Below are 15,686 nucleotides of genomic sequence, written 5' to 3'. Positions count from 1 at the left end.
AGATAATCTTGTGAAAAGAATGGGGAAACCAATGCATGCTGTGCATGGCACTCAATCTTTAGGTCAAAAATAAAACTCTCTAAAATAGATCAGGTGGGCCAAAGAGGTAACTTCTCTGCGCCACAATGTTCCTTGCACATACGCAGGCTGCCTCTCCCTGCTATAATGGTATCCCATACCAGCAAGGACACAGTGAAAAATTTCGGGAACTGCAGTATTTACCAGAAGCATTTCCAATACCTTGAGAAAACAGCTGAAGGAGAGGCTCAYGCGGGGTGTTTAACTGGAAAGAAAACTCTGCACCTAAATGACCAGGCCTAAAATGACCAGCCCAGAGCATGGATCCCGTGGTCTCCAGGAGTGCGGGAGTTCTCATGTTCTTCTTGAATATATCGCTGCCGGTGAAACACAATGCACTACAGTAATACTGACCGTTGGAGGTAAGCCTGGAATAAGAGCGAAAGAAAAGTACATGTTGGAAGACAAATATGAAGTTACAAGCCCCTTGGAATTCAGGCACACTTCTAGATTTACCGCCTATTTTAAAGCTGCACCTTCTGGAATTCCGTACAATTTGTTTTCCCAGAAGCCTGAGACAAGGATGAAATGCATATCAGGGAAAGGTACAGCATAACTGCTCTGGCCTATAAATTACTGGTTTCAACCACTGCACAGTTAAAGTGCTAGCATTCCTGCCAAGAAATAACGTCAAAGCAGACTGATGAAGTAGGTCATAATTCTGAAACCGGACATAAAGGAGCCCGCTTGGCAGTCATGAGTTGACATACAGCATTCTCATTCTCACTAATAACCTCCCGTAGATACTGGCAGCTGTACAATGGCTTCTACACTACACAAACGAATTGGATACTGGCCAGATGCCACGTCCTGAATGTGGAACTATAAATCTGAAGGCACAGATTTAAACGAATGCCTGTGATGTACCAGAGGTCTAGCGTATTTACATTTACCATATATCGGTTCTCCTACGTGGACAGGCTGTTCCACCTTCTTTATTTGCTAGCTGACAGACGCCCTATGAGAAAGCAAAGAAAGGAAGAAGTTCAAAATGAAACTAAACAGATTAGAGGTGGCCTCAAAGGGTTTGCTTGATCTTCCCCCACCCAGCCAAACCACCTTTGGAAAGGCACATCTCAAAATACATGTAGTTCTGTGATCGCTGCATTCCTGAGAGCCTAACAGTAGATGGTGCTTGTTAAACAGGAGTGAAATTGTAAAACAGATGTTTAACAGTCTCAAAGAGATTTACGGCATGTACATATTATAATAAACCAAAAAGAAAAAACAAGATACTCTGGGAAAGAAAAAAAAAAAATCCTTAAAGCTTTCAACAACGGCATCTTAATATGGCTTATTTGCACCTTAATTCTGTCCCTCGGACTTTGAGGGCAAGGCTGCATTTAGCAAGTTACTGAAATCACACATCCATTGCTCATGATAACTGTGCTAAGAAGAGTCCAGAGGAATACAGTTGTCCACCACCACATGCCCCCTGGCAGAGAGCACTGTGACAGACAGAACCAAGAAGAGCAATTCATAACACCTTTAGTTTACACCCACAAAAAAACTGTTTCAGAAACAGCAGGACCCGGAGACTTTGTACGGCAGATTATGAAGAAGATACACAATCAAAACCCACCCATAAAAGAAACRGTTCAGGCTTTTGTAAAAGATGAACGTAGCTGTAAGTCATCTCAGATGAAATGTTTCATCAGCCACAGTTAAAGCCTGGGAAAAGGGATGGCATAAGGGCGACAGAGGAGAGCAACTCAAAGCGCAGCTGCTAGAGTATCGTTGCTTGTGATTTTCACGTGACTGTGTAAGCACAGCTGGAATCTGGGAGGAGTGAATACTGAACAGTAAAATATTATGACTGCACCAGAATAAAAGTCATGTTGAAGGAAGACAGCAGAGATGAGTATTGGAGAATACTTAACATACTTAATAGACAAAGCTTAACCAGTGTGTTTAATGTTTCCAAAAGCTAACCCTACAGTGCATGGATTTTACTCAAACATTGCACCCAGCATTTCTTTTAAAAGAAACAAAGAAAAAGAGGATAAAAATCTAGACCTACACATAGTAATTCTTATTTAAATGATTAAATCTGTCAGTTTCTTTTAAAGAAGGGATGGAATCGATCAATAACGCGCACAGATAGAGAACTGCCAAATGACTAATTAAGAATAATGAGATAAGTTGAAAAATTAAGAAGAAAAGGAAAAATGTCTTGAAAAGGATAGATGCCCCTCCTACTATCAGCTACTGTGATTAACAGATCACCAGCATATGAAGCATGGGATGGAGAACAAATATATGTACACAAAGAGACAGAACTCATAAAACATCAGATTTTTGAGAGCTATAAGAAGCCCAGGTGAATCTGTTATGTCTAGAAAAGCTTCCTGCAGCACACTGTGCTTTAACATACCATATTCCATTAAATGAAGCTTTACAACACTGGGACTGGGAGGACTGTACCTGCACACAGCCTTGCTCTGCAAGGAGCGGATTTATTTACACACAGCTATAAACTGAAAACAGCAGAAGCCAGGTTCCTTGATTACAGGCACTGCAAAGCACTACACATGTATGGTATGTAGTCATGCATCAAGTTGATGACAAAGGGATTTTTGTTACTGATGAGATGACTTGAATTCTAAACGTGCAACTACAGCGTTCCTGTCTTGGGAAAACGGCACTAGATATCCATCACTGCAGAGAAGCTGTCTGATCTGAGAACCACCTTTTTAAGTATGGAAAGATCGTAGGCAGTATGCAGCCTCTTTGCAAAAAGGAACACGTTTTGAGCCTGAAAGCGCCGCTTTACAAAACGAACTTGGTGTTCTGCGCACCCGGTCAGAAGGACTCAGGTGCATACTGGCATATGTCAAAAATTACATTTAGCGATTTTTAATGGAACCAACTCGTTCTCAGTCCTACAACAACAAATTTGTTACCATTTTGCCAGTTAGCGTGCTACCGGTACTGTAGATTATGGTTTTACTGTGTGCTATGGTGCTGTTGCTCGTATATAGGTAACCCCATTTCTCTGCTAGAGCAAAGTTACTTTTGTAGCTGGCTCCTGAAAGAAACAGTAAMTTGCGAAAGCAAAAATCCCCCCCAAAACAGTCGCATGCTTAAGACATCAGTTGTGAAGGACCTTTACCCTCAAAGTAAAAACAATCCTGGAACCCCATGAACCCCGACTTCAAAGAAGGCAGCTCTGGAAGGATTATGGCCCAACATTAATAATACTAGGAGCAGAAATTGTTTGGAAGGACCAGAACAGCAAAGAGAAAGGAGTTCCAAGGAAAGAAACGAGCCAGAAGCTCCGTAAACAATCGCGCTCGCTAAGATAAACTCAAAGCATTCCTCGCCAGGAATTGATGGCAAGGGGGGGGGGTGTTGACAGCACAGCATAGCCCCTCAGGAAGCACTAAATCAACACAATGTTTGAGGTGTAGATGGAGGGAAGACACCAGTTTGCATAAAGGCAGACCTGACAGAAAAGTGGGCTCGATGCCAGCGTCGCGATYACGACTCAAGCTGCACCACGCGGCAGCCCTGCCCGCGCACAGGCGGCCAAGACGCAGTAACTGCGGACTGCGCTGACGAGTAGGACAGACAACAGCGGCAGCTCCAGACCGCCCTGCCACGAGCACCTGTCCTAACACCCGAGTACTCGGAGCCTCTGCTGCCCTCTGCCTCCATGACACCTTCCTTCCCCAGGAGCCTCTTCACTGTCTACTACATCCCCCACAGCATCTCTGGCCCATTAATGCTCCCCCACTGCACATCCACAGCCCTCTGCACACAGAGTCCCTGCAGAGGTGTCTGACGTGACCCGAGCCAGGCAGATCGATGGGATCCGCTGGTCGCTGCTGGCACCGGACCGAATGACAGGGAAAGAAAGAGAAGGATGGCGAGCTGGACAGAGGGACAGGGAGAGGAACCAGATGGATCCGGTCAGCCCGGAACAGCTCTCGCCACGCTCCAACCCCACTCACCTGCCAAGCACGCAGAGCACTCTGCGCACCACTGTGCTCAAAGTCCACTTGTGGGCCTGCTTGCCCGTTTCCCTACTGCTCCAGGGTGCCTGTGTCTGCCAGAGCAAGGGTGCGTGCACAGGTCTGGACTGGGGAGGAACCCTGTGTTCAGTGATGGTATTTTACTGCTCCTTGTGCCGCCTTAGCCCCTTTCAGAGGCTTAACCCCAAATTCTCTCAGCCCTTAACAACTTCAGTACGTTCATGGCACCTAGTTTTTCCACACACTCCAATCTTCCTTGCTCTTTCCTGTCTTACTCAAAAACCCTCCCAGACCCCTCCTGTACTTACACGCTTCCTTAAAACAGTATCACCAAAATCAACCAAACGGGCTGAGCTGCTCCTCTTCCAGTTGCCGGCCCTTAGAACGTCAGCCTGCAAATGAATCAAACCACCAAGGTCACCGGGAGAGTCTTGTTTTGGAGCTTCCCCCCTCCTGCCCAAAAAAAAGCTTTAACAATGGTCTCCCAACCTGGGTCCTCCCTTAAGCACTGAAACAGTTTTTATTCTGGGGTCCCAAGTCGCTGTTACGACACTAAGCAGCGAAGCAAGGCAAAGGCAGCTGGGGGCACAGTTACCCATCTAGCCACGAAAATTCTTATTTGAGGTCTCCCTCACTGCTTTTTCCAGGTAAACACACCAAAATAAAGCTCCCAACAGGCAGTTGAGGCTTCACATGGGCCTTGGGGCCCTGCTAGCAACAGCAATGCCGTAGCCACTGGGCTACCAGGCGCTATTCCCCCCCCACCCCGCTGGTCCATGAATTGCGGCTTATCACTCGCAAGTCCGGTAAGGACGTGGCCGACCCTCCTACGGCCAAAGGCTCCTCGTCAGGACCAGGCGGAGAACCTTTCCGCTGGCGTTTCGATTCTCCTGGCCGCTCTTGACATGCGATAACTTACGAAGGGCTGTGGGCAGTGGCCTGTAGTTCTTCACAGCAGCATATAATCAGTCGTTCCCCAACGTTCTGAACACCTAGGATTAACACAATTTATAAATACAAAAATACTACCACTATAGGGTGTAAAGCCAAGCTAAAATTTCAGCAACCAAAGAAAACCCCCTCGCGCCTGACAGAACGAGCCATATGCATCAGTGCCTATAGCTCACGGCTAGCAACCCCTCCCAGGTGACGTTCTTCCGGCAGGCTGCGTAGCTGAACTCCTCTGTCCACCACCCTACAAAAGTATAAAGCAAAGCAAAAACCAAAAAAAACATTCAAAGCTCTGCAGAGAATCATAAGAATCCAAAGTTGTTTATAAGCACAGCCCACCGCCACCCGCTCCCCTCACCGCCGCCCCCACATCGTCGACTCCGGGCGACCTCGGCCCCCGCTCGCCGCCGCCGAGCAAAAACGCCGACCCTGCTCGCCACCATGCTGCTCCCGCCGCTGCGCATGCGCTACCCGCCGCGCATGCAGCGGCGGCCCGTCGCTCGAGCACCGCGCATGCACCAGCTCGGACCGGCGCGAGCGGGAGGGGCGGGGGGGGCGAGCGGGAGCGAGGCGATACCCGCAATGGCGCCCTCGCGTGCTCGCGGCGCGGCACTGCAGCCAGGCGGCTCACGTGTGCGAACCGCAGCCCGCCGCGGCAGCCCGGGGCTCCCACCGAGCAGCGAGCGCCCCGAGGCTGCCCGTGCCCGTGCCCGTGCCCGTGCCCGTGCCCGTGCCCGTGCCCGAGAGAGCAGCGGGGATCAGCGAGCAGGCTCTGGTGCTGCCCCGGTGAGAGGGCACCACAGAGCAGCTCCGAGACGGCACTGCCTGTCCCCGCGACACCAGGAAGCACCGATAAGGAGAAGCACTCTGCGCTACCGGTCTACGAGCACCAGGGAGGGGCGACGAGCACGGCCCATTCGCTTACCCGTTACCGAAACGGCGGAGAGTAGCGGCGAACACGGCGACCGGCACCACGCGCATGCGCGCCGGCTGGCTGCAGTATTCTTTGTACGCAGGGGAGGGCAGTGGTGGCTGCAGTACGGGCGTGTCGACACCCGAGGGCAGCAGTGAGCACGGGAAAACCAGTGCGCATGCGTGCGCCGTACGGGTACAATACAGTACTGCTTTTTTGACAGGAGAGGGCAGCAGTGGGCAGGGTAAAGCCAGTGCGCATGCGCATGCCCTTTGGCTGCATTACCGTTTTTGGGCACGCGAGGGCAGGAGTGAGCGCGGCGGAACGCAGTGCTCATGCGCGCGCCTCTGCCTGCAGCACTGCGCTGCCATCACCTGAGGGCAGCAATGAGCAGGGCGGGAGCTGCGCGTGTCCGTGCGAGCGCCGCGACCACGACTCAAGCTGCACCGCGCGGCACAGGCGGACAAAACGCAGGAACTGCAGGCCGCGCTGACGASTAGGACAGACAACAGCAGCAGCTCCAGACCGCCCTACCATGAGCACTTGTCCTAACACCCCAGTACTCGGAGCCTCTGCTGCCCTCTGCCTCCGTGACACCTTCCTTCCCCAGGAGCCTCTTCACTGCCTGCTACATCCCCCACTGCATCATTAAACAATTAAACATTAAACAATTTACAGCAGTCAATACTTCAGAGAAAAGCAAGACAACCAAATGCTCTTCAAGGCAAAATGAAAATCTTTTTCTATAAAAACTTCACACAGCAACATAGAAAGGAGGACTACAAAAACAATTCCTCTTCATTAACAATGCTTTCCACATCTATCCTTGTATATAACTGATTAAATGTGTTCTCCAGGTTTGGATCTTCCCCCCACCCCCCAAGGTATATTTTGTACTGCATGGGCTGAGTACAGGGTGGTTCCAAAGCTCTTCTTTCACAAAGTCTTACTATTCCCCTGGCAGCACTGTTTTTGATACAAGATCGGCTCTCCACCAGGAGAAGGAAAAAAAGGAAAGATTCAATCCTTTAAAAGTGCAGTTTCAAAAGTGACTATGTTTGAGCATGTCAGTTGCTCATTCCATAGCTTGGCTTGAAAAATTAACACTTCAGAAAATTTAGGCTAAATTTTCAGAATTAATTCTGTGGCTTTTTTTTTAATTTATTTACAGCCAGGTAAAAAGATGCATTTTTTTTTCTTGCTATTTCAGCCATTAGTAAGAAGAAGGATTATGTTTTCCTATTACTGAGCTTTCTATCATGATACTAAATTCAAGTACAACATAAAGCAATGAGACACACTGCATAAAGACCCACCAAGAATTGTTCCAGCTCATTCCATTCCTTCATTGGCAAGTGAACATAGCTGCAGCTCTCTTAAGGAAAGCTGGTGCAGCAAAGGTCTAATTGAAGCAAAGTGGGATGCAAAGTATCTTGCAGCATTAGTAGCTGCATATCAGTCCCAGTGAAACTGCTGACTGCGCCTCACTTACATATCTTCATCCATTGGCTTCCTAGGCACTTCTGCTATAAAGAAGCTGGGCTAATGCCCATCTTATTTTTTACCAGTCTTTCCTGGAAGTGGTTTCAAGAGATACTGCCAAATTTCCCAAAGAAAGCCCTCCAGCCTGTCTTCAGACTTCCCTCCCATACAATTCTTTAGCTTCCTTATTCTCTTAGCCTCAGCGTGGAAGTCTTTTCTAAATTCATCCCACTTTGTCTCCCAGTCCAAGTCCTTGATTTCCTCTCTCCCTTTCACTACATCATTGTCACTTCATCCCCAAAAGCCCCTACAGAAACTTTCTTTACCTTCTAACAGATCTCTTCCCTTTCCAAATCTGAAAACTCCTTAGAGCTGAAATTCTTCTCAGGCTTTCTCTCTGTCAGTTTCACGCGTTCTCATTTATGCTACACCCTCTCCATCCGCTCCTCCATTTCCACAAGTTCTCTCCTTTTACCAGGCGCGTCTCATGCTTTCCTTTCTCCCAACCATTTCACAGTCCTTTACAGCTTTCCCTGCATTCCCATTCACTATTTAGATGCAGAGAAACTGGTTTTTAATCCCCTGCAAGCCTAGCAACCAAGTGAATCTCAGCTCCATTTGGTTCTGCTGAGCTCTGTCATTGTTCAGCCTGGATACTCTCTTCAGCTCCACAATAAAAGAAATCAAGGAGCTAGGCCACAGCCTACAGAAACTGTTGGCTGCAGACAGTCCCGGTTAACTATCTTTGATGAAAAGGACAACTGAAAAATCCAGATAGACAGCCAGGTTCAGCTGGCACTGTTAGGGCAAAAGGTAGAGATTTATGTCACTCTCTATAATTACAGGTAGGGTGACCTTGAAACCGTGATCAAGATGTCCCAAAATCCTGGGTTATTCAAGGACTGCAACATAGTGATGTAACAGATGCTGAGGAGGCACAAAATATTTAAACAGTTGTTTTGATGTTATAAAGGTCACATGTATGGGTTTGTCACTGAATGTATTCAAAGCTAACTCAACCATGTGAATGATATTTTCTGAGAACCAGAAGTCCTGCAGAGAAGCGTACAGAAAGTTGGGAAAAGCAGGTAGAGGAAAAACAGTATTTGAAATATGCATGATTTATGCAGCCATCCAACCTTTAAAGGTTCAATCCAAAGGGTAGCAGAGGCAGAGGGAATATCATTTTACTGATTTGATCTGATACTGAAGGTCTGGCAACAAAAAAGGGCTGAGAACAACCTAAATGATGGTCTCCACATGAGCAGTCATGTTTGCTTGCCCAGGATAATTCACAGTCTATTCAAAAACTGAATTGGGGATTTTTCTGTCATACCAGATGATCTATATTGACCATCTGCAGGCTGAGAGCCTGCCTGGTTGGTTGGGATAACAGGCAGTTCATTTTACAGGAGGTTTACTCCTATAAATGGTGTGACTCTGAATAAACAATACTTAGCTTTAGAAAAGCTGGGAAAGCTCACCAGAGTACAGCCAAAGGTCTAAGTATCAACAAATATGCCTAAGGAGACAAGAAAAGCGTGAGAAATGCAGTTAATCCAAAAACTAGTGTCAAGATCTGTCACAAATGTTACATGACCTTGAAAAAGGTTTTGCCTTCATAATGTCCAGAGTAAGACATTCCTATATTAGGGATTGTGAAGATCAGTATTTCTGGATGTCTTCCTTACTGGTAGTCAGTACAATGTGAAGGCCTAGAGAAAAGAGTAAAATGTAGTAGTTCTTAAATGACTAAAATTCCCAGCACTGCTGTTCTCAGTCTGGTAGGTCTTTTTTCAGTTAAAGGCTGCCAAGTTTAGCCTTAACTATATTTTGCAGAGGAGAGAATGAAAATTTATTTACAAATAATGCATATCAGAACATAATTTCAGAACAGGAAAACTTATCATCATAATGTTTTGATGTTAATTTTAGAAAATTGGCCAACTGAGTCCAAACMCAAGTTCCATAATACTGAAAATAAAACAATTCCACTCATTTCAATCAGTGGTTTAGAACAGAAATAAAAACATCTCTTTTACTCTACAGTATGCATTCAAGTTTTTCTTCAGCCATTTTGTCCTCCCTCAATAACTAATAACTAGACTTGTAGATAGACGTACTGTGCTGTATTAAACCAACTGACACAGCTGGAGAAAGCTGSAAGAAGCTTTTGATCACTCAGCAGCCTTCATCAGGACTGAAATAGAAGCAGCAGACCTAAATACAATTAGCAGAGATAAACACAACTAGAGAACAATTGCTCAGAGTTTAGCTAGGTGCATACCAGTTAGACCATCTCTGATGGACAAGGTAGCTGAGAGCTTTGAAGTAAAATAGAATTTAATAAGGGGATAAGAGGAGATAATGTTGGGGAAGAGAAACAGGCACTTTATTGCCTATGGAACACAGACACTGTGCCATAAAATCAATAATGCTATTGAGTACCTGGTTTTACTTCAGAATAAAGAAGGGCTTGTGTGTCCAAAAGCTTGCCTACTTTCTCTTACTAAATCAACTGATCTAATGAAAGATCTCTAGCTAAAAAAAATCTGTTTTCCTGTGTCCCAAGACCATCGTGGCAATGACAACACTGCTATGGACCCAGAAGATGTCATGTACCTCGACCATATTTGGATAGCTGTCAGAGATGCTGAGATACTTGTTCTATGGTCCTTGGTCATGTTTCACCTTCACAGATGTCATATCTTAGACTTCTGAATCTTAAGAAGTGGAATTCTGCAGCTCATTCATTGTTATGCTGCAACCAGCACTAAAATTCTCTTCGTAACAACCATGACTAGCTCAGAAAGTCTATTCGTGCACTGAGGTCTTTGAGAGATGTGATGAGCAGCTAAAAGACAAGAATTATACAGTTTTCCCTATCAGAGCTGTTTAGTATTAGCACCTAGAATACTCTTTAAAACAGCTAGATTAAAAAGGTAAATAAGCCTACCATAATCAATAGCTGCTGGTCCCGTCCATCTCTATTTATCATCTTCATAGTTTAATAACCGCATTCTCCAAAGTGACTCTGAAGTACATCAGAGCTCTACGACTGATTAGCTGACATCTCCCAATCCTTTCTCCTTCCATAAATTCTCTAAATTGCTACTCCTGCTGCTGTCTCATTACTTGGTCTTTTTTTCCATTCCTACCGGGGCCAATGCACAAGTTTGATTTGTCATAAGTCTCCCAGTTCAGGCAAGAACCAATACAAAACTGAAGAGAAAAACAATGTATAAATAGTAATCATTAGGAAAGCACAGCTCGCTATCCTTCTTTTTATGTTACTCCAGAACACAAACTCTGTCCTTTCTAGTACCTGACAAAGGGGTCTCATTAAAAATTTCCATATAGTATTTGAACCCTATCAGTGGCTCTAAATATAGCTAAAATGCTAGGAGGAAAAAGCACATTAATTTATGTGAAGCTATGAACACTAAATGTGCCAGGGATAGAGATGACTCTGGAACCCAAATATTTTCTACCGTCCTTTTTCAGAATTGTAATTGGCTTCATAAACAGATGTTCACTGTCCACTGTACAGTTCCTAAAATAAAACACATCTCAGCATACATTCCCATAAGTGATACTGTGCCAAATGGTCCTTCTGAACATAAGCCATATCAGTGTTAAGTGCTTAATAGCTACAGGCTAAAACCTACGATCTCTCAGCTGGACCATTATACCCATTAAACATTTAAAGAAAACAATTTCAATTTATGTACAACTGAGGTGGGAATTTTTTTTAGCAAGAATCATGACACAAATCATTCTGTACTAAAAGCTACAAAATATACATTTAGATGAAAAATAATCACTGTGAATTCCTACCCATGAAAATTTTTATGCCTCCTGTAGGAGAGAACACAGCAGTAAAATTCAGAAACTTAGTAGCAGTCATCCTTATTAGATCTAAAATGTTCAGAACATCCCTTGTAATTAGAAGTTATTAGAAAGACATATAATAACCCTCAAATAACAGAAAAGATGCCTTAAGCCTTTCCTGAAACACTGAAAAATGTCACTTTAAGCAGGGCTTCTCCAGAAGATACCCAGGAATACATAATGGGAAGGACCCTGTAGCCTACACTTAGCACCAACAAAATGTTAAAAATAACCAGTGGAGTTCCCTTCATAAGATGTTATTAAGATCAGGAGCATTGCAGGATTTCTAAATGGAGTACATATTTATGAAAAATGAAAATACAGCCACAAAAATAGTAATAAAAAACTCTAGGGATCAAAACCCATTCAAATGCACTTGCTTCAGATTTTAACTGTCAACGACTACAGTTACATCAGTGTAAACTGCCACAACAAACTGACCTTCATAGGTGACCAATTACACCAAAATACAAACAGCCACTGGCAAAAGCATGAAGAAGAAAGAAGCAAATAGAGCCTGGGCCTTTTTATTATGCCATTTGGGGCTTTTTAAAATAAACAACCAACTCTCTCTCCATCCCCCAAATTAGTACTAGCTATAATTAAATTTGCCTTCCTATGAACAAGTAAGGTAAAGAATGGAGGGCGCAAGCAACGTGATTGCTGTTGCCCAGTCCAGTGAACAAAACTGCCGAATCTGCAGTTTGAACAATCTAGAAGCTACAGGGAAATGTTAATGAGCATCCTGATGAGAGGCAATGAAATAATAACAAGCTATACAGTGAGAAAAGCACAAGATATTGGTGCAAGGTTTGCACAGGATAAATAATGCTATAGTCTATGCAAATTATGCAGCTAGAAAGTCACCTTTGACTAAGCTTGATATACAGGGGCCAATTCACAGAGAAGGCGTTTTCATACTAATTATGCCCAGCTTCCTAATATAGCCAAAAAGCATTATTAAGAAACCTACTTTACACTGCATATATTTAAAGGCAGCTACATTTAACAGACATTTAATTGGAACAATACACCTGAGACAGCAAATGTACTTGGCGCAGCCAACATGGATGCTGTAAGTGAGACACAGCAAGAAGCTGTTTTATGCAGACTTTCAATAATTACCCATCTCTTAAGTGGAATTTACAGTACTACTGCACACTTCAGTAAGTGTGAAAAAGGAATTCATGAAGCTGATTCAGTTAACAGCCCTTTAACTGTTCACCAGATACATTTCTGTTTACGTCCAGCCTGAATATTTTTCAGCACTGTGACAAGACCTCTGTCCTTCAGCATGTATCGTGCTGATTTTAGCAGGGAGATGGGATTTAACAGCTACAGACCATTTTGCACTGTGATGCAGATTTCTAATCAGTGTGTTGTTCTTGATCCACCCCTTGACTAATGGCTTTTTTCTTGTGCAAACCTGAATGTTCAAAAAAAAAAAAAAAAAAAACTCCACCAAAGGGAAGCCTTCCTAATTAGCCCTCAAGCACTGGCTCACCTAGGTCAAGAACCCAGGAGCATGTGCCTGTAGGCTCACGTCACTCTGCTCTGCTACATGAGTAAAAAGGCCTTGGCAGTGAGGTCAGGTGCAGGAGCACTTGCACCACAGATCTGTATTGCTGATGTTCTGTGCAGTCCTGAGGAAGTCATGTAAAGATCAGTGTTGCCTGAACTGATGGTGCCATGCTGAAACAAGCACTTTGAGGTCAATTAAAATGATCTCCCAAGTAACACCACTGCTGCTTTATGCCAGCATAAACTGCAAACTCTTTCCATTTAATCTGAATAAGCCCTATAACCTTCACTGGTAAAAATGGATGTGATAATAATTAACTGCTCAGAGATGTGGGATTAATGCTTATACAAGTCTTTGACAACTCTAATTGCTACACATTATTCTTAATGTATCACTTCTCCAGTAATATGGATGCTATTGCACTTTATCAGGTATGTAAGCATTGAAGCATCTCAACTTAATGATAACTAAGATTTTCCAGAAGTGCAAAACAAAGTTCAGCTAATCAGAAATGTCATTCCCAGTATATCATCCTGATTTTTTTATTTCTAAGAGAGCCCAAAGTAAATTACATGTCCTAAACTGGAGGAAGTATTAGCCTGAAAGTCAGCATGACTCTTTAACTAAAGCGTTGTTCTAAGTTGGAATAAATTGATGGAAGTATTACCCCTACTTCTTCCCAAATCCCTGCTAGGATCTCTACATTTTCAGACCTTTACATCTCCAGGGATTTTATCATATGCTAGTTTGTTTGCTTCAAGTATTAAAAGTTTTAGGGTTTCCTAGAGGAAGGAATAAAAAGTATTTTAAGGTGAGGTACTAAAAGTCTTCAATTTCAGGAGATTTTAAGATTCTGGTCAGCACTTCTGTGAAACTGTAAGAAATTTAAGATTGATTCTTACTATTGAGGCAGTAGCACCTGCAGCTCAGATACATGACTGGGATTTCCTCGCACAAATACAGAGCAAGAGGCAGACTTTTATTGTTCCTAGTCAAGTGGAAAAGAGACAGAACAAAAAGAGGAAACAATGACATAACTGCATGGCCTTCCCATATCTCATGGCAAATCAGGGTTAAAACTGATGACAAAACCTGCCTTTCTGCTCCTAGGCACATGTCCTAATCACAGAATGGTTGAGGTTGGAAGGGACCTTTAAAGATCATCCAGTCCAACCCCCCTGCTCAAGCAGGGTCACCTGGAGTAGGTTGCACAGGGCTGTGTCCAGCTGCATTTGGAGCAACTCCAAGGATGGAGACTCCACAACCTCTCTGGGCAACCTGTGCCAGTGCTCAGTCACCCTCACAGTAAAAAAGCTTTTTCTTATGTCCAAACAGAATTTCCCGTGTTTCAGTTTGTGCCCATTGCCTCTCATCCTGTCCCCGGCCACCACTGAGAAGAGCCTGGCTCCGTCTTCTTTACATCCTCCCATCAGGTATTTATACACACTGATAAGATCCCCCCGAGCCTTCTCTTCTCCAGGCTGAGCAGTCCCAGCTCTCGCAGCCTCTCCTTGCATGAGAGATGCTCCAGTCTCTTCATCAGCTTTGTGGCCTCCAGTAGTGCCATGTCTCTCTTGTACTGGGAGCCCAGCGCTGGACACAGCACCCAGGTGTGGCCCCGGCAGGGCTGAGTGGAGGGGCAGGATCACCTCCCTCGACCTGCTGGCACTGAGATGGAGAGACAGGGAAAGACACTGGGACACTGTGTCAAAAGCCTTACTAAAGCCAAGGTAGACAACATCCACTGCTCTCCCCTCATCTGTCAAGCCAGTCATTAATCAGGTCTTGTGGCCTCCCATCTCAGAATTATTAGCAAAGGGGAGGAGACAGAGATGGAGTGGAGGGTAGGTTAGGGAGAAAACACACACACAGGTATAGTTTAGCCTCTTTGACTAAGGAATGAGGCTTGTGAAATCATTTGTTTATGTTTCTATGTCCCCCAATAACATTTAAACCTTTAGCTTAATAGAGGTCTCAGAGTTTCTACTTTTTCACAGTTTTGTAAAAACAGATGAGAGAAGTAGCTATTCATGTCTCCAATGAGAAAGAAGGCTACAGCATTAATCCACTTCTTAACAGATGCCAGGTTATTCATGTAACCAGGAGAAAAGCTTCCACCAGATCTTGCATGACAGATCAAAGCAAAAGATCATATAAAATCAAAAGAAACCAAGACTTGCTTGCTTCATTGCTTATTAAGAGTGTTTATTTTATCATCTGCCAGCTGGAAGAAATCTTAAGAATTCCTTAATCTGCAACACGTGGGCTCACTGCCATTTGTTAAGTAACATACACCAAGCAAACGCAAGGTTTCTGAGATAGCTTAGCATTTGGAAGAAAACTATTACATTTATGGAAGAGATGGAATTTTTGGAAGGAAATGAGGCCAAAACCGTGACTGGCTCTGAAGTAGGTAAGAAGACCACTCCTAATTAGGAAATGACGGAGAATCTGTGAGGTCTAAACAAGCTGGAGTGATACCATAATTGTTTGATTATCCAAATAGAAACACCAAACCCTTTTCAGCCCTGTTAGTAGTTACAGCATACTGAAATCCTAACACTGGAAAAATTTTGTGCCAAGTTTAAAACTTCTATGCAGACACATAAAGTTCTCAAATACTAAATATCCAGCCTAGCTCCACAGTAAGGTCAAGGTGAGAGGGACATCAAATGGCAGAGGGGATGACCCAGAACTACTTTGTTGTCAAGGAAGGTTGTAAGAGGGAAAGACAGATGGCAAAGCGAAAGATGGAGCTGAAAGTACCTCCGTCCCGGGAGGAGGGGCGACGTGCCTCCGCCGCGGCGAGCCATGGCGGAGCCCCGCCCCTCCCCGCCCCGGGAGGAGGGGCGACGTGCCCCCGTCGCCGAGAGTC

The 15,686-nt window shown here is 44.5% G+C and overlaps 1 long non-coding RNA gene across 4 annotated transcripts; it reads right to left on the bottom strand.

Annotated features, from left to right (window-relative positions):
- Nucleotides 1–200: 200 nt before the first annotated feature.
- Nucleotides 201–15,630, bottom strand: LOC112965808. 4 transcript variants are annotated; one of them, XR_003253402.1, is made up of 5 exons: nucleotides 15,578–15,630; nucleotides 4,972–5,044; nucleotides 4,361–4,444; nucleotides 972–1,036; nucleotides 201–446 (listed from the first exon to the last, which is right to left on the bottom strand). It is a non-coding gene; the product is annotated as an uncharacterized LOC112965808 (long non-coding RNA). The 4 variants fall into 4 exon arrangements; XR_003253400.1 differs by lacking the exon at nucleotides 15,578–15,630 and adding an exon at nucleotides 5,929–5,996; XR_003253401.1 differs by lacking the exon at nucleotides 15,578–15,630 and adding an exon at nucleotides 5,362–5,417.
- Nucleotides 15,631–15,686: the final 56 nt, after the last annotated feature.

This window comes from Apteryx rowi, unplaced genomic scaffold (genome assembly GCF_003343035.1).
Source record: "Apteryx rowi isolate R43461 unplaced genomic scaffold, aptRow1 scaffold_224, whole genome shotgun sequence".
NCBI lineage: Eukaryota > Metazoa > Chordata > Aves > Apterygiformes > Apterygidae > Apteryx > Apteryx rowi.
Note: the sequence above shows the minus strand (reverse complement) of the source record. Positions and strands in the feature narration are given on the sequence as shown.